This window comes from Squalius cephalus, assembly GCF_949319135.1.
Source record: "Squalius cephalus genome assembly, chromosome: 5".
NCBI classification, from domain to species: Eukaryota; Metazoa; Chordata; class Actinopteri; order Cypriniformes; family Leuciscidae; genus Squalius; species Squalius cephalus.
In genome coordinates this window covers 24,867,128-24,893,042 of record NC_137126.1, presented here as the reverse complement: position 1 = coordinate 24,893,042, position 25,915 = coordinate 24,867,128, and the positions used below count along the sequence as shown (strand labels likewise).

Below are 25,915 nucleotides of genomic sequence, written 5' to 3'. Positions count from 1 at the left end.
TTGTTATTATTTAATGGACCTGTGCTAACATGAACTAACAATGAACCATTGTATTTTTATTAGGTAAGAGATAATGTACATCCAGTCGGTTGTTATCTGAGAATAAACCATGAAAAAAAGACTCCGAAGCGAAGCGGATGGGTCTTGCATCAGCCTGAAGGGGGTTTATTCTGAGATAACAACCGGCTGGATGTACATTATCCCTTACTTAAAAAAAATACAACGGCTACTTGCCACATAAGTAAATAATTAGACACAAAATATTGATCTGATTATTAATAATATTTTATTAGGTCTTTAAACGCAAAGTTTCCTCGGAGAGAGCAGTTGCTAGCGCGGCAAGTTCAAACTAGACGGTCATTTAAGAGATACGATATACAGTCATATCACTTATTACACAGCATTTTTTCACATAAATAATTATGGCGATAAGAGATATTATTTAATTATGCCATTGTTAATCTTAGTTGATGCATTAACTAACGTTAACTAACGGTACTTTATTGTAAAGTGTTACCTAAATCTTTTGTTTATCAGCAAATAGTAACACTTTACAACACAACTCTATACATCAACATTATTTAAAGCATTAGGTATCATGAACTAAGAACAACAATTTTACAGCATTTTTTAATTTAGGTTAATGCTAATTTCGACATGCACTATTTGAAAAAGCATGGAATTGGGAATGAATAACAAATGTATAAATTAACACTAATGTTAACTAAATTAACCAACTAAAAAGTGTTAACTAATGTTAATGAATTGAACCTTATTGTAAAGTGTTTCCCAGAAAACTCTAGATATACTGCCATGTTTTTATTCCACCCTCTAGAAGAGAACCACCTTGTCTAGGCATCTTCTGGGTGGTTTGATGCATCTTCCATTTCCTCAGTAATTGAAACAAGAGCATCCGCTGAGACATCCTAATTCTTGATATTTTGCTTTGTACTCTCTTTTACAGTTTACGTTATCTCTAACTTCTTTAGTCTTTATTTTCACATCTGTCCTTCAGATTCAAAAACTGAATAATTCTTCAACTGTGTGTTTATTGCACAAAGAATGTTTTTAATTTAATAATTCAAAAGAAGAGGCCAATTAAGACAAACTAAGACAAAAGTGTCCTTGATAGAGCAATTCTTTTCATCAAGGTGAACTCATATCATCTGGAACACTGTTTGCACAATATTATTTCCTAACAAAAAAAAAAACAATGTTGCATTAAATTTGTGTCAGTGCTCAGAACTGAAAATATAACAGAACTAAACTTTAATGTCAGATGAGAGAACAGGTTTAATTTTTAGAGTATCTGACTGCTTCTGGAAGATTGGCAGCTGCTGTCACCAGTAATCAAAGGTCACATCATTTTTATTTCTCCAGAGAAAGGCAATAGACGTTGAGTCTCAGCAACACCTTGAGTGTGAAGTGCATGCATATGCCCCAGCACATTTATGTGTGTGTGTGTGTGTGTGTGTGTGTGTGTGTGTGTGTGTGTGTGTGTGTAATATGCTCTCTTTCTCCACAGCCTCCAGGGCACAGAGAGGGAAATTGAGGCGCGCTCTCAAGGGTGGAGAGACGGTTGCCAGAAAGATTAACCCGCCTTCCTTTTATAGCCCCTGACAAGAGGTTAAATCACACGTTGCAGTTCCGCACACTAACCTCTCCCTGAATAATTAGATCATGAATATTACAGTGGCTGGCTCTGTCAGGCCACGGCTGATCGGTTCTGGCTAGAGAGGCTGAGGTCACCACAGGTTTTAAAAGCTACTCTCATCACATCAGCCTCATAGGCCCTTTTTACACCTGGAAATAAGATGCGTTTTGGTCGAACAGATCCAAGTAGATGAGGGAGACACATACCCGTTCACACCTGGTATTCTAATCCGTCTCTTTTGTCAACTTTCAACCACTTCTGTCCTGATTTCTTTGAGGGGAGGGTCTATGGGAGAGTAAATGTATGTTTTTTTTTCAGATCTTTCGATCTAATGAATAAAATAAACTTGCGCAATTTATATATGAACAATTTATATATGTCAACGGAAAAACACATGGAGAGCAGCAGCTTTCATTTCTTCTCTGATAGCCGTATGACCATGCTGAACGCAATGAGTGGTGTTAGAAATCAGAAATGGTGAGAGAACATCTTGGTACATTTTTCGTCTTCAAACCCTATCTAGGTCTTTAGCTGACAAAGTTTAAATCTGCCTCGCGCACTTCCCATAATGTTTATGCATTAGCTCAGTAGGCGGAGAGCAGGTGGTCTTTTGTGGCTGTTCGAAAGCATTTGACCACATGAGCGTCCACACTATGAAAGCAATCTGGTCGAATGAGTTTTTGATGACCTCTGGAAGTGGTCGAAAGTGGACAAGCTCAAAAAGTTTAATAATCAGTTTACACCTGTATTTAGAGTTGTCCACTTGTGATCCGATAGACCAAAACGCATCTTAATACCAGGTGTAAACAGGTAGCCTAGAAATCTAGACACACCCTAGCGGCAGCAAAATTTATTTTGCAGCCAGGGTAGTCTAGCAACTCTCCGTTGACTTTCGGAGCTGTAAAAACCTAAATTGGGTCAGGCCAATCACGTCATGTATAGAGTAGGCGGGGCGGGCTTAACATGATGACGACAGAGTGTGACGGTTCCCTGCTACTTGAAAACAAAGAATGGCGGCTGCTGCTGGAGAACAGTCTTTCGAATCTGCTTTGGCCGCGACTCTGGAGGACTTGGAGTTAAGTTTTTCTTTGAGAAAAGAGCAAAGAACGGCACTTAAGTCATTCTTAAAAAAGGAAGATGTGTTCGTAGTTTTGCCGGCCAGATATGGCAAAAGTTGAATCTATCAACTAACGTAAGCTCCGCTGTTGGGAAAACGCTCTGGTTGGTTGAAGCGCTGTCCTATTGCGTGCAGAGGGAATTTGAAAGACAGCCGTTTATCCCGCCCCTCGGATTGAGCCGTGTCTATGGTGAGTTGCCAGACCCAACATCTTGATGTAGGTCTGGCTTGCCAGGCTAGTAAACAGGGCCATAGAGGGAAACATTTGGGTGAAACCAACAAAGACTAAGGTGAACACAATAGATGTCCGATAATGTCCTCTATATACCAACAACAATGTCCTAACAAAACAATGGCAACTGGAATTGCATTTAAATCAAGCCCATAGATTTCATGAAGTTGAACGGCTATCAAATCCACAGGACAGGAATGAAATATGGAGTGAATAATGGAGAAAATTGCAATGTTATTTTGCAGCCAAAAGTGCAGAGTCTATCTCTGTGTCCAAATATCCTCTATATAGTGGGTGAAAAACAATACGTAAAAAGAGTAGTATGTCCAAATTCATAAAACAACAATAGGCAAAAAAAGCCCAAATGACCAACTACTTCTGCCAAGATAATGAAACACACTTTACTATCCCATGAGGCCACAAGAGAGGATTTGTGAATGGCAGTGAAGTGACTTAAGCGAGACCAGTCACATGTCAAATCATAACATGGTGGACATAGTATGTCCGGATTTTATTCATACTAGTTTTTCTAGTAAAAACATGGGTTTTTCTGTTTATTTCCGATTTATTACAAAGAACTGGCTCATAAGTGTGATTTGTTCTGGAATCAAACTACATCGATTGCGCTGTAGCATGTTGTGATATAGCGATATATACTATGTTGCATCTAAACATGTACCGTATATTTGTTGCGTGTTGTTATGTAGATGTCAGGTGTTCAGACTGAGTATCCCCAAGTCAAAAAAAGCCTTCAAGTCTCTATAACATTCTAGCTACTGGATATGACCCCACTTAGCAAGCACCACTAAAAGCGTTCTTCTCTGTTGTCACTAAACTGAAGTTGATTTGTGGATGGAGGCAGAGAGTGTTCATTGATATGGGAGGATGAATATTTGTCAGGTCACAGAGATAACGCTACTACACTTCACAGAAACACCTGCTCTCGGATGACTACGGGCAGGAGCCCCTATAAATTACAGGAAGCCGTCACAGAGGGACAGTCAGCATGCAATGAGACCCTGGGACATCAACTACAGGAAGACAAATGGCCCCAACCATGACTGAATGCAGACTCACACACATTCTCAAACACACACACACACACACACACACTCAGCTCCCTCTCATCCTCTTCAATCAAGCTCCGTAATGCTGCCCGTGTAGGTCTTACTCACTGCCAGCCAGGCTATGCCGCATTTCAGAAACTAGGTCACATGGATGGCTTTTCATCATACGACTCTACATTATATGCTCCAAGCTGACTTCAAAACACTACAGGCTACTTCAAATACGCTTTCGTATGCACACTAGCACAAAACAAACGGAGCTAGCATTAAGACACATGCACAAAAGAGCTTCTAGTAATGGACGGTTTCTTCAAGTAACCCTGCATTCGGTCTGTGGCACAAAGGAGGGAAATGGCTGAAGGTGCACCCACTGCATTGATCACTGAGAGACACCTGACAAAAGGTCTCCCCTTGCCCCCGTAGCTAAGGACTACACTTCTCAGACAAGACCTTTGTGTAGCTCGTGTAGCTTTTGTATCCCTTGTACAGACATTAATAGCACACTAGAGTTATAATGCCCACCGGATCAACTTGTTTTTGCAAGAATTCAAGCAGGACGGCAGAAGCCTGGAAGGCATCTTTGTCTTTTGACAGGATATTAAGCCGCCCTCATGTCTATCAGCGCACCTCTCTGCACCTGCTTCTGCAAACAACTCTCTCTTTCTCTTCCCCACAAACTGGAGCAGGGCTTGACACGAAGGACTGCCCGATGGCCTGGGGCCAGCGTGAAAGATGCTTAGGGACAGTTGATAGAATTGTCACCTGGGCCAGTGTTGCATCTGAAAGTTTATCATTTGCATGTGTTCTTAAGTCTTGTCAATTGAAACATTCATGTGATTTTTAACCATTCAAATTTAAGCGCAAGAAGACGCGAAAGAGAACTCAATTCAGTACTTGCTTGCACACTGTTTTCTGTCTCGGACAGCTCTCGACTCGGTCTACGCGCGTACACAGAAAACAGCTTGTGAGTAATGAATTGAGTTCTCTTTCGTGTCTTTTTGTGCTTGAATGGAAAAATATACACAACAAAAGTATGTCTAAATGCCTGTCTTGGCATGTATTCACGTAAACACGGTCAGTTATGTCTTAACTGAACGTAAACAAATGAGAAATAAAACAGTATTAATTAAGGCCCTGATATACTCACCGCAAAGTTCCTTTTCATTCTTTGCATAAAGGTAAAAAGAAGTTAGAAATATGTGACCAGTGATATGCTGTGATAACGATCCGTGCGAAAGATGGTTGAGCCTCAGCGGACACCTAGCCTACATATTACGTAGACCAACATATCGCCTAGCCTACATATTACATATCGCCACAGACCAATGTTCTAATCTAAGGTGTAAACCAGCCGGAGCAAACTTTTCATGAGAGTTTGCTTTAGCAAGCTGTTTCGAACTCACAAATGACGTCGGTCACATCAGTTCGTTCTTCGATTTCGCTTGAAGTATATTGGATCCGTTAATTTGATCTTAAAGTGACAACAGCCTAATATGACTGCTGCTGTCTGTGCCATTAATGTTAATCAAACAACAAAAGACAGGGAAAATTATATACTGATCTTGACTGAACAACTTTTGTAGCTTTAATAAGGATTAATCTATATTTAATTTATACAGTAAAGACTATGCAGAGTTATTTTATGTTTGATTATTTTTAATGTCTGTACCTGAATACTGGTAGACTTACCTGAAAAACTTAAAGCACAGTTTATTTCATTTATATCTTTGTTCCGTTGTATTATTTGAGCTGTTGCTTGCAATTGGTTTACTTATTCTTATTTGATTTGAACTTTATATTAGTTAGGGTAGTAGCTTTTGCTTTGTCATCAAAATTGGAATCAATCAAGAATTGTGAAATTTCACTGGTACCTAAAATTTTGGTGGCTTATATATTAGAATATAATGTTACATGGGTCAAAACAGCAACAACAAAACTTTTATTTATTTATATTCTGGTAGGGCCAGTTCATATCTTTGCAGGGCATGTACAAATTTAAACCACCAGTAGAAAAAATCCTTTTAGCGTTGAGCCCTGGGGAGCCAATGTCCTCAGAGCCAGGCCTGTGTCTGATCCTGCATGAGATTGATAACCATTGAGCTGCTCCGATAAATCAGTGGGAGGCATGAAAGTTCCACATCACATACCTTCAGAAAACACACCTGATTTATTGGCTTGCCTTGTTGACGTCCATCTTAAAAGTTAACATTTCTCTAAACTTGCTTGTGAAGAAATTGCCTCTAGAGAATTTTTTAACAGGCTATGAGATTCTCAGACACTTTTAATATTCAAGATCTTTTTGAATCTCCAACAATACAGGTTCTGCAGTGGACATTCACTTACAGTAATTTGGGTTAATCGCTAATCATTTCATAACACTGTTAAATGTAATCTTAAGCCAATCCCAAAATGAATATCCATACTTTATACAGTACATTATAATGTTGTGATATCTAATTGTAGAATTTAAAAGTGTTGACATTGCCAACTAAAAAAACCCAAGGCTAAAACTAATCAAACTAATTGTTGTTAATTGAAATAAATCTGTAAAATTATAATAAAATGTAAACTTTTTATTGTGGTTTGTTGCTAAAGTACTAAAATAAAAAATACAAATTAAATTAAATTAATAAATAAATTAAAGCTAAACAGGAATAAAGAAACAAAAGCTAATAAAAATGACAAACAAAATTACTAAAACTTAAACTAAAATTAAAAGGTAACTGAAAATATAAAAATAAATACTAAATACTGTAATAGTATTCAAATAATACTAAAATAACACTGGTTTAAACTTATTGATTCAAGTTTTTGGTGTTTTATTTTTAATGAATTTAGTATAAAAAAAAATCAATCACCCATTTAATGGCCATCAGCAATAACATATAAATTACCGTCTCATTGATATTGGCCAGAATTTTTATATTGGTGCATCCTTTGTCAAAACATCTTTAAAACCTTAATTTTATCATAACTTATTTGAAACAGTTGATGTGTTTGACGCAGAAAGAACGATCAGGAATAACTTTAATATACACAGAAGATGACACAACTACTTTAACATGAGACACTGAACAGAAGGAACAGAGGGCTTAAATGCACAGAGAAAGATCATTAACTGAAAAGGTAACAGGTAAGAAATAATTGGGAAAACTAAACAACATGACTGTGACATTATCATGTTTCTGGGAATGTTGATGTGGTTTTTGCAAGACTAACATTGCTAACGGCATCTAATGCAGGTGTAAATATTTGTTCGCAATCTAAATAGATTGGATTGATTTATAATTATCTATCACAAAACGTAACTGGAGGGTAAAATCGAATGCATTTACACCAAGTAAATTGAGGCTAATCCTTCCGAACACTAGCATAAAGCTTTAAACCCACTGTCCAAGTACTGTCCAATACACATCTGCAGTTTAATTCTGTAAATGTTCATTTTTGTAGCCCATTAAGCTGCAGGAGGATTCAACTGTAGCAATAACATAATTTGTGGAGTAAATCCAATTTACAAACCGTTCTGTTTACACTTGAACCAACATTAGGATGAGCAGTTAGCCCTGCTTATTCTGCCTTTCCCTCAGGCTATATGTTTTGTTTGAGAGAACATCACTGATAAACATTGCCACTGATCCCGAACAAACCGTCACCAACATCTGATTCAGTCAAAAGCAGCAAATTCTGCATAACACCTCCCTGATTCTTGACTTGGCTGTTCACTTGTACACTCCTCATCTCTGACCTGTCGTTAAAGGGCAATGCGATCCCTTCAGCTGAGTTCATCCAGCGTGGAGACACATTCCTGGATTAGTTAGCTGAGAAAGTGAGACCATGTGCTGTGGACAGGCTAGTAAACAGAGACGTTAGTTAGCCTGCAGCTTGTAATTAATAAACCCTCATTCTAGATAGCAGATCTTGATGTGGCCTGACAGTTGTCACAACAGTTGATCTTTTTGAAGGAACTTTATGAGGGTCTGAGAACACAAAGAGGTGTCTCAGGGATGAATAAGTAAGGAATAATTCACGACAGGCCGTTGAATTATTAGAAAAATAATGCACACCCGAGGTGTAACGGCCACTCCGCTTCGCGTCGTGACCGCATTACAACCTCGGGTGTGCATTATTTTTCTAATAATTTCACATCTTGAAATACATAATCTGAACAATGTTTCGAGGTGTGGTAACTGTAGTATAAGCTGAATAATTGACTTCAGGCCGTTGAATTATTAGAAAAATAATGCACACCCGAGGTGGTAATGCGGTCACGACACTCGGGTGTGCATTATTTTACCTTACCTTTTAACAAGTAAGGCCTATCAATAATTATTTATTTGTTATATTATCTGCAATAAAAATCCGTGCTGCAGGACTATCCATTTATTTAGCCTATATTCAGTTTAATTTTCTATTGATTATAGATAGGAATATACTTTATTTATTAAAATTAAACTGCATGTTTCCATTGATTGTGAAGCTAGACATTGAAAATTGCAGATCAAGCGCATGGGGCTAAATGTTTTTTCTTGTTATGAATTGTATCCTATTTTCCGTTATTACAGTTAACTACGCGAAGTGATATGGAACTGTAATGCGGTCAAGACCTGCCTGGAACTACTTTAGCTGTGCGTTTCCCTGAAAATAATGCACACCTTAGAACGTTCATCAACCAATCAGATTCAAGCATTCAACGGCCCTGTAGTATAACTTGTTAAAAGAAATACAGGAAAGCTGAATTTCAAGGCAGAGAGACTGAAAGGGATGGGTCAGGTTGGTCGACAAGTGGATAAGTTCATTTCTCATTTTTGTTTTTGCTTTAAAAAGGAATGAACTAAAAGTCCTGTCATTCGCCTACTTATTGATTAGGCTACTAAAATCCAAAGTCTCATGAATTGTTAAAGGTGCACTCAGTAGTCTTTGTTTGTTGATATGGCAGTCGTTGTGGACTCAACAATTTTCTGCATAAAAAACAACAAAATAATACAAATATATTTAGATTTTTGAAAAAAGTATTTTATGATTATATTTTTTAAATGTAATTTAATGTAATTTATTCCTGTGATTCCTTTAATTATTCCTGTGTGTGTGTGTGTGTATATATATATATATATATATATATATATATATATATATATATATATATATATATATATATATATATATATATATATATATATATATACTGTATATACAGACCCTTTCCCAAAAATTAGAATATCATGGAAAAGTTTATTTATTTCCAGAATTCCATTCAAAATGTTAAACTTCCATAGATTATAGATTCAGGGCCCACAACTTAAACGATTTCAAGTATTTATTTGTTTATTTGTACATAATTTGGGCTTCCAGCTCATAAAACCCACGAAAACAGGATTTCAAAAATGTTTTATATTACATGAAATCACACAGTAATTACACAGTGATACCATGGTCATTGAACCAGGTTTTGGTTATTTTGGCAGTGTGGGCAGGTGCAAATCCTGCTGGAAAATGAAGGAAGCATGAAGTGCTCTGGAAATGTCCTGGTAGACGGCTGCGTTGAGTGGACAGCACAGTGGACCAACACCAGCCGATGACATGGCTCCCCAAACCAACACAGACTGTGGAAACTTCACACTGGACTTCAAGCATCTTGGATTGTGTGCCTCTCCATTCTTCCTCCAGACTCTGGGACCTTGGTTTCCAAATGAGATGCAAAATTTGCTCTCATCAGAAAAGAGGACTTTGGTTTACTGTGCTTTATTAAATCCAGAGTCAACGCAGCCGTCTACCAGGACATCTTCAGAGCACTTCATGCTTCCTTCATTTTCCAGCAGGATTTGCACCTGCCCACACTGCCAAAAGATCCAAAACCTGGTTCAATGACCATGGGATTACTGTGTAATTACTGTGTGATTTCATGTAATATTCTAATTTTTTTTGAAATCCTGTTTTCGTGGGTTTTATGAGCTGGAAGCCCAAATTATGTACAAATAAACAACTAAATACTTGAAATCGTTTAAGTTGTGGGCCCTGAATCTATAATCTATGGAAGTTTAACGTTTTGATTGGAATTCTGGAAATAAATAAACTTTTCCATGATATTCTAATTTTTTTAAAAGGGTCTGTATATATATAAATATAAATATACATATTTGACTGTAACACACAAAACATGCCTGGTAGTCATACACTAAACAACATCTGCTCACAACAGAACAGATCAAGAAACACCGGTAATACTGTATGTCAGGCTGAACCCCCGCCTCTCTCACCCTGAATCCAATCTCTCAAACACGTGAAAGGGAGATGGACCTGCCTCAAATGTCCAAAGGTGCTGAGGTTAATCTAGTGTGGCAGAAGTCACTCTCAAAATGAACACGCAACACACACTGACTTCAGCTCTGAACACAAACGTCCATTCAGAATGACTTCTTTCACTCAGGCCCAGGGAAGGTCAATGCTTACCCTTTACCTTCTCTCTTACCATTGCATACAAGCACTGTTATTCATCCCTGCCCTCTCTACTATACTTTAAATAAATAAATAAATAAATATGGTGGTTAAAGCAATCCATTCCGCTGTACTTTTTCTACAACAAGAATAAATGTCATCTGTCCATTTGGCCCTGTGCAGCATTCAACATTCAGCATTCTCAACAATGGGTTTTAACAGAAGCACTAATTCACTGGCCATATAAAGGGCCCCTATTCTCCCCTCTGGATCCCTCACACTGAAATAACACACACGCTCTGAAATTTGCACACACATACACGCTAAACAAACACTTACACACATACACATTCGCATAATGGCGGGACTCTTGTGCCGCTGCACAATGAAAGGGTTTTTACAGGATATCCAGGTCAATACTCTTTTGACTTTTACATTCACCCTTTAATTTGAAATAAACATACACACACAAAACATGGCTACAGACAAAGTATTTAGTCAGAAGAGGGCTTGCAAAAAAACTAGGCTGAGAGTGAAACCGAGAGATAGTGAAAGAAACACACAGCGTTAATCCTCAGACATGCTTTTTAATAGGCTCAGCGCTAACAGATGTGTGGCAAATACGGTTGGATCAACACCAAACTTTTGGTATCTGGTACCTTGGTTTCCATATTAAATCGTAAACAAAACATTGAGTTAATTTTTAAAGTACAAAAAATAAACTAAAACACACAGGAAATGCAAACAATGAACTCAGTGCAAATCTCTACAATAATATTTAACTTTCCCCACACTTTGTAGATAATTTGGTACAAAATGTAAAGATTTTTCTTTTTTTTTATCACTTATTTATTATGATTCTGTAATACATTATTAGCTTCTGATTTAGGTACATCACATTTTAAGAAATTAGATGATTTTCCTATCATTTTCATTTTTTTAAACACTTAAGTGACAACTAGACTATTGAAAAACAGACATATTTACGTAAAATCTAAATATGCCAAATTTTCCGCAAAGGTAGGCTAACATATATATACGGATATATATATATATATATATAACAACAACTAGTAAAAACTGATAACACAGGCTTATCCAGGTAACTGAAGTCAGCGCTACGCTTGCTAGAAACGCTTTTTCTTTGTGGAAGATTTGAAATTGATGAACTAATAAAATATTAAAACTTAAATCAATATTTTGTGTAGTTATTTAATTATGTCATCCAGGTATCGCAGACTCACTCTCTTGTTTCATACAAATGCAGCTGCTGCCAACAATTGTTTTGTACACTGTAATGGATTATAAGATCAAAATTTTAAGCCTACAATTTTAAAACATTTTCATCTCAAATCAATATCTCTTATCCCCATAAATATTTATGTGGCAAAATGCCATGTAATAAGTGGTATGAATGTACCATATCCCTTAAATGTCCATCTAGTTTAAACATGCTGCTTGCTAGCAGCCGCTTTCTTTGTGGAAGCTTTGCGTTAAAGACGTAATGAAATATTTCAACTCAAGTCAATATTTCATGTCTAATATTTACTTATGTGGCAAGCAGCCGTGCAATAAGCGGGATAATGTACATCCAGCCAGTTTCTGCGATAACAATTATAACATTATCCCTTACACAAAGCCCACTTTAACAGCATACAAAAAGTGAAATTGTCTTAATCAGCATTCCATATGGATTTGATTTCAATTAAATTTGGCTAAATGCATTAATAAACATATTAGTGTATCTCAAATAAGCAAAAAATTAACTTTTTTACATTTTACGTCACAATACTTAAACTCATGAACTGCACAGCACATTGCCATATAGGTCCTATTTTCCTCTTTTATCATGAAGAAAAAAATGGAAAAAGACAAAAGATACCCCTCCCTCCCTAATAAATAAATAATCCAAACCCACAGATTTTAGCTCTCTTTTCCTGAATCTTTTGAAATTTCTGTGAAGAAGTTGGCTTGACTGGTGTGACAGCCCTGATTTTGACCTGAGGGGGATGTAGATCTTTAACAGCCAATGGGGCTGGCCTCTGATAAAAAGCAACCAATGGCAAGGGCTGACAGTAAGTGCTCGCCTGTGGCACAGAAAATTCATCAAAGAGCTTTTATGAGCGGCAGAGCAGAGGCTGGCATGATCAAATTTAACAGACATGCCAAATATCTACAACACACTCCCTCCCTGCCTCTGTATCTCTCTGATTGTCAGCGGACTCAACCTGCTCCATGTAACCTGACATTTACCTTTTGATGTTTCGCCATATTGTTCTCTGATCCAGAAGGAATCAACAATCACATCATCCTGTCATCTCGATGTAGCTTTATTATTTATTATCTCAATAGCACATACAAAAAAAGAACACAAATGAAACACACACATATACAACATACACAACAGACCATGTAGCATCTGTAAACAGCTTGACATTAAAATGGAAAACTGACATAAAAAATACATAAATTATAGCTCATGTCCAAAACAACAGCAAAAATATGCCAGATTTGTGTCAATCTGCCTGTCTCTTGTTAAAGGAGTGTGGCTATCTGCGTGCATGCAAATCAGCATGATTGGCAAAGAAGGGTTGAAGGATGAAGATGAGCAATCATGTCAAAATTACTGTCAACAAAACATTAAAATGCCGCAAATTTATGAAAAATGTGTCATCTAGAGATGCACCGATTGCAATTTTCTATTTATTTGTAAGTGTGACCTGCCAATACCAATTTTTGCCGATTCAGATTTTCTTTAAATGAACTAGCCTATAATTGACAGCATATACAAACAAAAATCAATGCAAATTTTTTATTTTATAATTTTTTTTCAAAAATTTCAAAGTCAAACAAACAAAACAACAGCACAAATGCAACAGAATAATGAGAGATATGAAATAAACACGGCTTTAATTTTTCAGGTGGGTACACAGTATATTCAGGTTAGTAATAATACAGAAATTAAAGAAATCAAATGTAAAATAACACTGGATAGTCTTCATTGTAAAAATTAAATGCAGATTAATGCTTACAATTAGTTACAAAAGTTATTCAGTCAAGAGCAGAGAGTGATTTTCTTTGTCTTTTGTTCTTTTATTAACATGACAAACAACAGCAGGAATATTAGGCTGCTGTCACTTTAAGACGAATCCAATGTACTGTTACACAACATGCCTTATCTTTCTCAACTAATTAGGTTCCAAAACTTGGACAAAACTGAATAGCAAGATGGATATTTTGACACTTCCGGTATATCTCTATATTCGACATCTTTCTATAGATGCCACCCTTTAAATGTTTATATAAAAAAAAAAAAAAAAAAAAAAACAAGTAGAAACAATTATGTAGGCTAATTAAAAAGTCATTACAATGTTATTGTTATAAAAAAAAAAACTTAAAATGTTAAACTTAATTTAAATGTAGGTTGCCTATACAAATTAAAATTTAAAGAGATTTATTTTTTCCTTGAGAAAATTTGCATGGATTACAGGGACTCCAAGTAGCTGAGGTGAAAGGTAAAAACAAACACCAGCACTTTTTGAGGAACTTCTGAGTTCTAAATTGACTTCATCACATGATTGTGCCCCATGGCCCCTCCAGTTGGAGGCAGATCACACTTTCTTCTCTTCACGACTACAGCTCAGTGTTGCATGACCTCAGAGGTGCCAACACGCAGCAGGCCGCCCTGGCATCTGAACAAGAGATGATAGCGCTGCCATGCTAATGGCATCTTTTCAGATTATACTGGACAGATATGCAATTTGCCAAGCAAACCCTCATTATGCAGCAGGGCAGAGACAGAAGGGAGGGTCAGATATCCCGTTCCAGAGGTCTTATCTAGAGCCGTAAACAGATAAGAGCAGATGACTGCTGCCCTACTGCTCAACTTACAGACAGATGCAGAGACAGAGGGGATAAACACGTTCCTCTTCTACAGAATGAGACACACACACACACACACACACACACACACCCTCCTAAAATACAGATCTAATCCGTCCTGTAGAATAGGTGTCATTATACTGGCCATATCACTCAGGCACATGCATGCAAACACTTCCCTTTACAGGTACCATATAGATGTCTCAATACAGATGACAGATCTGAATATTTCATTGGTTGACATTTAAGAATTTCCTATTTTATTCTAGAGAAGAAGACAAAATGAATAAATCAATCAAGTACTGCTGCTACTCAGAAAGATAAGCAAGTTTTCCATTTCATTTTTTTCCAAATTATACCAGGCTTAACCCTGAGACTGTCATAGTGTGACATATTTGGTCACACTTTAGATTAGGGTCCAATTCTCACTGGTGACTAACTATTAGCAATGACTTTTGCCTTAACAAACTCCTAATTATTGCTTATTAATAGTTAGTAAGGTAGTTGTTAAGTTTAGGTATTGGCAGGATTAAGGGATGTAGAATATAGTCATGCAGAATAAGGCATTAATATGGGCTTTATAAGTACTAATAAATAGTATCCTAGTAATGCATGCCAATAAGCATCTAGTTAATAGGGGTGTAAATCGGACAGTTCATCACGATACGATACGATATCGATTCTCTCAGCCAGCGATACGATATTTTCCGATACTTCAAAAAATTCCACGATACGATTCGATTCGATTCGATTCAGGGCTATATCGATCGATTAATCGATATTTAGATATTATGTTCACACAACCAGTTACGTTTTTATTAACTCACAAATGCAATCGAAATATATAACATGAACGTTTAATTAAACTCTTTGAAAATTGCACACCCTCTCCCAATTGGGACATTTATAACAGAAGTGGTCATTTGCAAGTACTCGATTCTTGTTCATTTTCATAAATAATGTTTTTTATTATTATTGTGCATCCAAGTAATATCAATCAAACTGCAGCTGGGTTGTTTTGATTAATAATAATAATAATAATAATAATAATAATAATAATAACTTAAAAAATACAGGTAAATTACAAAATTAAAGTTAATTGAAAGTATGCTTTAATATGTTAAAAGATTTTTTTTTTTTAGCAGAGCAGATACATTCACATTTCATCTTTCTGAGTCAAACAAAACCAAGTAATTGCTATGATAAATAATACAACACTCGGTTAATCTTCATAACGTTAATCTCCTCAACTGACAGACGCCTAACAAACTTTGTTGTGATAACGTACACGCAGTACAGAGAGTTTTTCCCTCACCACTAAACGAGCTGCTTTAGTAAGGTTCGTGAAAATGTTTCAGGTTTTATTTTCCTTTTACGCCCTGAAGAAGATATCACGAGTTCGTTGAAATTATCCATCCTGGATCACTTTTAGTCAGCTTGACGAAACTCCTCTTAGCCAGCGCGTCTTTTCAAAGTGACATCTGACCTGCGCGCTGAGTCGCTAAAACGGACTTATCGTGTTGTGTTCACCAACAAGGGTGCGAGTGCTTGTCTGTTTCTGCTGTAAAACATGAACTCGCGATGCCTTGACAGCGGACAATACCGACTTTTGTGAAAAAAAACTTGTTTAGGGTTTAGTCAGTCAGGCGTCTTTTTCAGATGAGGAGATTAACGTTACACACCGGCAGGCGGTTGGTGAGTAAACGAAAATGTGCGCTTTGGCGGAAGGATTTTACTTGAGAATGTGGAGAGTGTCAAAATAAAGGTGTATCGATATTTTAAGTGTGGAATCGATGCATCGTATCGTTAGACGTTATATCGATGCATCGATCCATATCGATGTATCGTTACACCCCTACTAGTTAACAGTGATAATTGGACACTAAACTATAGTGTTACCAATTACCATACAGCCTATTCTATAAAAATGTACAAAGCAAAAGACAAATATCACATTCTCATATTGATCTACTTGACCTTCCAATGAAGCTTTTGATTATGAATGGTTTTTGGTTTCTATTTACAGAAAACTTTTTACAAAATCATTTAATAACATACTAAATCTGGGATTAGAGTAAAAATACTGCGTTGAAAACTGAATAAGAAATGATCCCTGCATTTGTGTAGTTATTAATCTTACATTTTTTCTAGACACATTATGGAAGAATTGAGCATGCAGCCAGTGTGGTATCAAATACACCTTGCATTAAATTATGTCATTCTGTTTCATTAGACAGTTAGTTAATGCAGTTTAAGTGCCTAAAATCAGCAATCATGACTGCAGCACCTACTGCCACATGACAACGATTTTAATCTAACAATGGCAAAAACATTACGGCCCTGCATTTTTGTTTGAATAGTGTCACACCTCATGACTTTCTCATGCCCTTAACGGTTAACAGATATGTTATCTGATCTTCCTGGTTGAACAAGTACTGCTTCAAAGGTGCCCAAACAATTGTCATAAAAAAAACTTCTCTGGCAAAATGCGTTCATGTGTAGGAAACATTTTAAATGTCAAAATTTAGGACTTATTTTCAGTTTATGCAAGTGAGAAAAGAACAGTTAAACTGGTTAAACTCGAGCATACATTACAAATAAGCTGTCTGATTAGCAGGGCAAACGTATATTTCAAGATGGTTTACATTTAAGTCACCATTAAATCAGATGAAGTGTTTTTCTGCGCGTGCGCGAGACACAACCTGTCACTCACATGAGATCACAGCAAGCAAACTACAACAATCCAATGATTCAATCAATTCCACATGGACAAACTCAGGTCCCACCCTACATTATTTCTTGTTTGAAAGTAATCGCAACTTCCTCTTCATGCTGACTTTAACACCAAATGTCATGTGGTTTGTAATTGGACGGTTATCGGCTATCAGTTCCAGCGTGGGTAAAACTTCATCAGACATTGCATTCCCTGCAAATCTAGCATGACTGTAGTAATTTTAGTGCTGAACAGAGAGCAATGCCATTTTCCCACATATTAATTAGTCTTTTGAAAAGTAGACAATTAGCAATTTCCTTCTCTAGATTGATATTCTCTTGTCTTCTGGTCTGATTCATAAAAATGTTTGTTAAAAACTCAACTCACAATTCACAAACACTAGCACACATTACCATTAACAGTTAAATAAACCCCTGTACAAATCTCTTTCACACACATTCCCATTCTTTATCTACCTACAACAAACAGAGTTCAACCATAAACAAAACAGAGAATTGGTAGACATCCCAAATCACAAAGGCCCTGTAAGACCACCCAGACCTGTCCAGTAAAAGCATATGGCCCAATTGGCCACAATGACATCAGACTCCTTACTCTCATCTAACAGGCTTATCTCAGTCTCTTTCTCAGCTGATCTCTTCAGACCTGCAGTTTGCTCTCATTCAAAGGGATTTTATGAGTCAAGCCACAGATACTTCTTGCTTTAGGGTGCAGGAAAAGAGAGATCTGGTCTGTTTGAAGCGATATAAAGGGCAGGCATGAGAGAGAGAGACGGCAGAGAGGCTTTATGGCCCTAGTGTAACTAAAGATGTTGAGAACTGAAAAAGTGTGTGTGTGTGTGGCCTGGATTAACAGCTGGGTGTTTAACTCAATAGGTGGGGAAAGAGATGAGACACAGACCTGCGTACATGCGTTTTTCTCCAGCTGACGTGCAGTGGAAAACAGCTGTGCAAATGTGCATTCACACCACAAACACACGCAGGCTGGATGTGCAAGCTTTGAGCAACAAGCTCTCTTGAAAGGCAAAATTTAAATAAAAGATGTTATATAATACAAACGGGCAGAGAAACATTAAGAACTCCTGAGAGCCTTTGAGAGTCGTGTTTAATTTGGCTTTTAACTGGAAACAATTTTTGCAGTCATTTAGATGTTTTTAAAAAAATGTAAATGGCCAATGGGACTTTTGATAGACAAAAACAATTATGATCAGATAAGCTCTTGGGAAACAGAAACTTTCCACCTATCTGAAAGCTTCCTGTAATAAGATGTGCATAATAATAGCACCAGATCAATGTGTTAAAAAGAACTCACACAAATCACCACCACATTCAGGTTGAGATTAACACACTCAGCCCATAAATTCTCATCATCTCCATCTTCTTCACTGCCGCCACTTGGGTTCCTCTCCACCACTTACGCTGTGATTTGTCATCTGTTGACTCCTTCAGCTGAGAAATCTGTCCACTTGAACCTCATTCAACTGATCTTCAAAATCACAAGATTGTCTGTGTCTCTCTCAGCGATTACCATCAGTATTTACAACATGACACCGAGCCTCACAGGCAAAGGACAAGAATCAACAGCCAGAATATGAACTCACATCACATGACTGCAAATTGTTGGTACTTTCCTCATGCTTAAATTTTAGCTACAACTTACTGATCACAGCACAAAGCTATTTAATAAAACATATGATCAGTGATAATTACATGATCAAAACCATTCATCATTCCTCTCCAGCTGTACAAAAGCTCTTTCTGGAATGAGATGAATTTATGGTATTCACAAAAAACAGGTTACCGCGTCTGTCTGGCATTTCCACTATAATGAGCGATTCTATCTTACTATTCATGGCAAACATTAAAGACAAACACTGGAAATCAAGCCTGTTCCCACTCTGTTTACCACTTGGTTAGCACAGGAAGGTCAATTAAACATAAACCACTTAAAGAGAAGAATGCAGCCATAAGCCCTCAATACACTCATAGAGGAATGTGTTAATTATCAAATGCATCAGCAGGTTGCCATGAGTTGCAAAACTAAGCACCTGGAGATATTTTAACATTGTGACTGACCACATTGTTATCAGCAGAGGTTACTTACTGGTTGATATTGACATTTAAGCAATAAGCGTTGTTGTTCTTATTATAAGCACGAATCTTTTAAGTCATGAATACCAAGAATTGTGTATTACATGAAACTACATAAAATCCCATGTTAGACCAACAACAAAATCCCCCTGATGTTGTTCCAGTTAGTCAAAAACAATTGTCTGAACAAAGAATTGAACAATATTGCTGAAATGTTAAGGGTTTGTCAGTTCCCAGCATGCACTGCAGCATGCATAAATGATGCGGTTACTGTTATAGGATTATTGTTTTGCTGTTTGCTGACTTTTTCACATTAGTTGATTGCCACCATTGTTGAGGTTTGTGTCATGTAGGTCTATGTTCTACAAACTAGATCCCATCTTTGCTTTGTAAGGTGATTGCACCTTCAGAAAAAAAGATATATTAAGTGTACTAAACCACAAGTGTGATGTTGCTTTTATACAACAGCACTAAAAACAACTAATTAATGTAGAGTAATTTGTTTCAAATAAAGAATGGTCAGTAAACACATATATTTCTTCTCTGGCTCCGCCAATGAAAATATTTCCCCCCAAAAAAAGCAGAAAATCAAGCTAGCTAGCTGTGCATGTCACCCAAAAATAATATGCATACAGTTTAAGTCATGTAAAAATGAACAGCCTATCAGTTAAAGCAAACTGAAATACAGCAAATGGAGACTAGTTACTCTGGATTTTGTGACTGCAGAAAGGACTAATGCACAAGTGAAAATGTATTTATGTATGAGTAGGCATGCATATTGGAAAGCACTGCCCCCGTGATCCATTCATTTAGCCAAATCACATAATGGCTCATGATAGAAGAGAAACGTTACACCCAGATGTCAAAATGATCCTTCACCACGCTCGATAATTGTACTGAGAATAGGAGACCGTGTTTCTCTGGAAATATGAGTCTGAAATTTAATTATCCAGCCTTTGGAAAATGTAGGGCAGACAGAAGACAGCGCAATGATATAAAACTGCACTCAGTGGGTAACTAATGTCAAGCTCTGGGTTTAACTGAGTGAGCACAAGATACCGGAGCCGTAAATCAAATAAACACTATCTAGCCTTAGATAATTGCGCTTTTAGGAATGGTTAGAAAGAGTCCATGGCACACACACAAACCACCTGAATATAAAAACCAACAGTAATTGTTTCAGAATTAGATCAACCAGTGATGCTCTTCACATTGCACTTATTTTTTTTTCACAACGGTCACCCCTCAAAATATGTTAAAGCTAAACTTTTGCACGCAATAATAATCTACTGAGCATGCAATGCAGGGAATGCCAGTGAATCATGTTGTTTGCCAGTTACACAGATGGGAAAAGCTCAGTGCTGCCAAGTGTCTGCTGACTGCATTAAATCCTCTGATGAAAACACGCAACACGGTCGGAGATCAAAACATATGCTCAAGAATAAATTACAGCAACACATACAAGCTTCAATCTTACCCCGGGATCCAGTTATTTACGGATGACATTCGACGAAATCATTTAGCACCAATCCACAAGACCGAAATGCATGGTTAAAGATCCTCTGGTCCGCGACAGAAAGTGGCCAATTCAACACGGGCAGCCGCGGAGACACCAACACCAGATTCAGATTGAGCAGTAGCGTCTATCGCACTGGTTTCTCCGCCAACTAGCCCCGCCCCACTATTTTACATCAACACGGAAGCCTTCTTCCGATTGGCTCTCGGTTAGACTAGGACGCGTCTAGCGGCGCGTTCGACCAATCATTAAATAAAAGGGGCGGGACTTCGAGTTGGAAGTCATGCGGGCGGATGCGATGCATGACGTCAATCCTTTGTTACCTTGCCGACCCCTTTCATCTGAAACAGCAGATATCTAGCCAAAACATTGCGTATTAAATCATAAACATGTTGGTGCAGACTTTAAGAAGCTTGTTGCAGGGGTTTTTAATTTACAGAAAGCACTATTCAAGGCAAACACAATTGGTAGGCTATTATAATGAAGCAGGTGCATCCAGTAAAATTCAGCATTCGGTTTAATTTGAATGAAGCAAAGACTATTACTTGCTGCATGGGTGCCCTCCCTGTGAAGTCATGTCATTTTTTCACGCTCAAAGGCTTTATAACGACTCCATCTGGCTAGACTACAACTGAGATTTATGACGGAGCAACTGTACATTCATTGCTATCCAAATGGCCAAGCGTCGTTCACAAAAACCGTGCATGTATGTGCATGTGGATCGCAGTCAATTCTCCACAAACCATAATAAGCCATTTAATGATATGCGGCTTTATAACTTTCCACCCACCAGCCAATCTGCTGTCGGCTGTCAAAACCCCCAGCTTCAAATACCGCACTGCTTCTCGGCGGAGAAATCCCCGGTGACATTTCGAGACAACGCCTTTGATATTCAGCAAAGGTCACGGACATACATTTATATCATTTTCCCCCCGAGAGGATCAAATGCGAAGTCTGCAGTCTGCCTTCTAAAAGGCCCTGAAACAACACCAAGTGTCCATAAAAATGCAGCCTATGCTTTAGAAATGCTGAATATTTGCTGAGAAAACAAGAACATTGCGAGCAATTTGTGAGGAAATACAACACATCACAGTTACAAGAACTGCAGCTAAATATCCATTCATTCATGAGGATTCAGTAGCCCCAAATTAACATTGGAATAAATGCAACTCACATAAAGCGGATTTTCGGTGTAGCCTATTTAACTATTGTTTTTTTAAGCACTGACGTCAATCCCGTGTTTTGGCCTAAAGTAGAAGGCCAAGTGCTTATTAACCATCTCTTCCACACTAAATGAAATAGAGAGCTGACTCCTTTGTTGCTTCATAAGCCTGATGGAAAAGATGGATAGTAGGCTAGCCTAAGCAACCGTGCACAAAATCAGTACAGTTATCATATCATCATGTTGTACTTACTCTCCGTGGATCATAGCATTATACATTGCGCAGAACATCGTATTGGATTAGCATTATTTGGATTCGGTGTTTTGATTTTTTTTTTTTTCTAGTGTTGTTGGTCTGCGTTGCCGAATCAGTGTTGCTGTCTGCGGCAGCAACTTCCGGCGCATGCGCTACAGCGCTCGCGTCACAGACAATGGCTGTGCTCCAAACATTTTCTTTCTTACATGGATAACATTTAACGCAATTTAAAAGAACACAGGGGCAAAACCAATCACATTCGCACACAAATTTAAATATTGCATTTACAAAATTTCTGCAGCCAAATATAATGATTTCTGCAAAAGGCAGTTTTTGTCTCCAGCCAATCCCACAAATCTTCCCTGAATCTGAGTATGACATATTTACTCTAACTTCAGAGCTGAGCATTCTTGTAGCACCATTTCTTGCACGCATTTACGCATTTATTACTTGCAATAAATCACGATAGTCTTATCTAATGTTTGCCCTTTTTCTTCTCGCTTCATGTTGCTGTGACTGCAAAGATTTATCATTCTCTACAAATCCACGATAGCTCAGTGCAGCTTGGTGAATGTCATTTGTGAGATTATTATCCTCTTTTTTAATTACAGAAAATAAAAGTGACAAATTATATTTTAGTAATTGTATTAGTTCACCCAGATACATAATCTTTAGCTCTATCAGAAATAATAGCTTGAAAAACATAATGACAACAAGAAGTCAATAATCATATTGTCTAAGGAGGGATTAACCCATTTCATTAACTAAAAGATTGATGGTTTTCAATGATCTGTAAGGGAAGTTAATATTTACAGGTAGAATAACAACCAAACACTCAGTTCATGCTTTGCTAGAAGCATAAAACACAAACACTTTTTCTGAACAGTTTTTATTCTAGCATATTCTCACTTACTTAGTAAGTTTACCCTTGTGGTACAATTATTAGAGTATAACATTAAAATATGCCCACTGGTGTCAATTTGTTCCTACATGTTATGTAAAAAGAGAACATCGCTATCACAAATACAGACTATTTACATATAGCAACAATAAATAGGATACAAAATAAAGTTTCATCGAAAAAAAAGAATAATGCAAAAAAACATTCTTAGCAAAACTTGGAAGACTTTTTGGTAGACGGGGGGACAACTGCATTTTCCCACTAGAAAAAAAAAAAAAATGTAAAGTAGGCTAGGCTAAATATATCAAGTGCTTTATATATAACAATATAATATATAATAATATATAACGCTCCATACACTGATGTGCTGCAGCCAGACAGATGTAAACCCGTCAGATTTGTTATTTGTTCGCAAATTTAATTACGTAAGCTATTTTTTATGATAATGTAATCATAATTACAAAGCGCTCTGAATTAAACGATTCAGAGACACGCTTGGTCATTCCAGAAGTAAATATGGAGTTTGACAGTTGCACTTGAAACCTCATCATACATTACCGGACTCGACAGGTAGGCTATTACCAAATAGTCCATGATATTTCAAAAACTTTCAATCTGGAAAGAAAAAAAAAACTGTGCTTAAACGTCCTATAGGTGAGAAAATAGCTGTGGGAAATATATAAAAATTGACATTTGCTAGAACTCAACACAACAATTGAACTCTGTTCGCCATTTTGCCGGAAGCCTTCTTCTTCTTTTGTTGATTTTTGCTGAAAACGCAAGCGGAGTGTGTAGCCTATATCGTCACCTACCGGTCTAATATGCAATCTGAGTATAAACACAATTCATAGGTGTAAAGTATCACATTTGTGTGTTAAAACGAAGGACCCACATTAGAGGACAAGAAAAACTATTAAAACTGTATTTTGACAGACAAGCCTAAACATGAAACGCACTAGCAACCTCCTAATAAATGTTCCCTACATCTACCCTAATATTCTTTACCTTACCCCTTTAAAATGCAGTAAATTCAACTCTTTCCTCATAAATGTCCACTTTCATACACCCCATGTGAAGAATTAACCCTTTGTGTCCCAGGCCATCATGTACTCTAGCCTACTGGCTAATAATAATTTATGCTGTTTCTTAAAATAATGTTCTCACAGAAAGAGATGATAGGCTATATCTAATATGTGTGATATATATATATAGATAGATCTGTTTCTGTTCCCACATTCCAACAATGCCTCCACACATCAAACTTTCAGCTTGCTATATATTTATGTACGTCCTATATGCTTTCGATTATACTTGACATCCTCCATACACGCTGCACTATGGAAAGCAGCTCAGTTACAACAGTGGAGCCCATCAGTCACTTGACATTTAAAATGCTCTCCCCATCACATTTTTCACATCTCATTTTCCATCTGCACACTCCTGCTACATGTCCTGTATGCTGACACCTACAACAGCTTAGGATCGGAGGAATGATATTTATACCTTTTCGGGAAGTCATCCCTCAGACTGAATTAAAACACTCAGTCTATCTTCAGTAATTCCTTCCTTGATCCTGAACAGACTCATTGCTTCCCACTTTACTTCTTTTACGTCTTCAGCTGAGATATTATTTCATGTTCATTATGTCAAGTTTTACAATATATGTATCATATCAGTCATCAGCCAGTATATTTTTTTTTTTAAGTGCCCACTTATGCTGTTTTAAATGTTCTTATTTTGATTTGGAGGTCTTCGACAATAGGTAAAATATCGCTTTAATTTTTTTCATAATATACACTGCACATCACCTCTTTTCTTACAGTGTCTGAAAACGGTTTGTTCAAAGATTCAGTCTCTAATCCCCCCCTTTCCGAGAGCTTACTCTGTTCTGATTGGTGGTCAGATGGCCCAGTCTGTTGTGATTGGTCTACCGCTTATAGTGTGTGTCGGAAATTAAATGCCTGATACACAGTGATACGAATGATGGCGTAGGTTTTTCCGTATAAATTCCAATTCCAAAAAATCAAGTCCACATACTTTTGAAGCGCATGCAAAGCAGATTCGCAGTGCTGAAAACAGTCTCTTCTCAACATGTCAACAATACGAACCAAACTCTTCCAGGCCTCAGCTAAAACTACAGTGTTTGAAGGCGGGTCAAAATAGGTGTTGTTCGTTGTCAGCCAATGAAGACCATAGGCTGGCATTATGCAAATTTGGTACATTGTTACGTAGGTTTTGAAACTGAATTTCCTTCCTTCCCTACTTTTCTGGTTCCACTTGTTAAAAGCAGGGGGGCAGGGTTTCATAAAATATTGAAGCTTCCCCGGGCGCCGCCATTGATTAGCGGACCATCACCTGCTGTTAGCATTCCATTGACTCCCATTCATTTTGGCGTCACTTTGACAGCGAATAACTTTACATCTGAGGCGTTTAAAGACTCTATTTGTCCATTATTTATTTCTAAAGAAACACGAGTATAAAAGGCTCCATTACCTTGTATACGTTATGGCCCCGTAGACGCAGTTTTTGTAAAAATAGGCTAACGATTGCGTCATAACCACGCGACTCTCTGTCGCACAGTAGAGAAATTATCGTATAGACAGGAGGAGAAGCTCGCGCGCAATCGGGGGGACGTGGAGGCAAAAGTTTCTCCTGCTCCTAGCTCATGGACACCTCCTACTCACACTCTCCGTCTCTGCAAGTTTCGGAAGGGAATGATTCAGATTTCTCTTGGCACAGCTACTAGAAGACAGACGGGTTGCTCACGTCACATCTACGTCGTCAAGCTCAGTTTGAGTCTGCGCAGTACGGTCAGCCATCAGGAAGTGAGAGCTTCTAATTGACTTCACTTTTCTCCACTGAAACCTATGGG

The 25,915-nt window shown here is 37.5% G+C and overlaps 1 protein-coding gene across 5 annotated transcripts in view; it reads right to left on the bottom strand.

Annotated features, from left to right (window-relative positions):
* The window catches only part of fam222ba (family with sequence similarity 222 member Ba), a 61,733-nt gene that overhangs the window by 32,101 nt on the left and 3,717 nt on the right, over nt 1–25,915 (bottom strand). For 2 of the 5 annotated variants that reach the window (XM_079871463.1, XM_079871466.1), the window contains exon 1: nt 20,686–20,861. The exons of 1 other annotated variant lie outside the window; for it this stretch is intronic. The gene's annotated coding sequence lies outside the window, so the exon portion shown is untranslated. Of the gene's footprint in view, nt 1–20,685; nt 20,862–22,139; nt 22,292–25,915 lie in introns of those variants that run through there. 2 more of the 5 variants (XM_079871465.1, XM_079871467.1) reach the window with 2 other exon arrangements.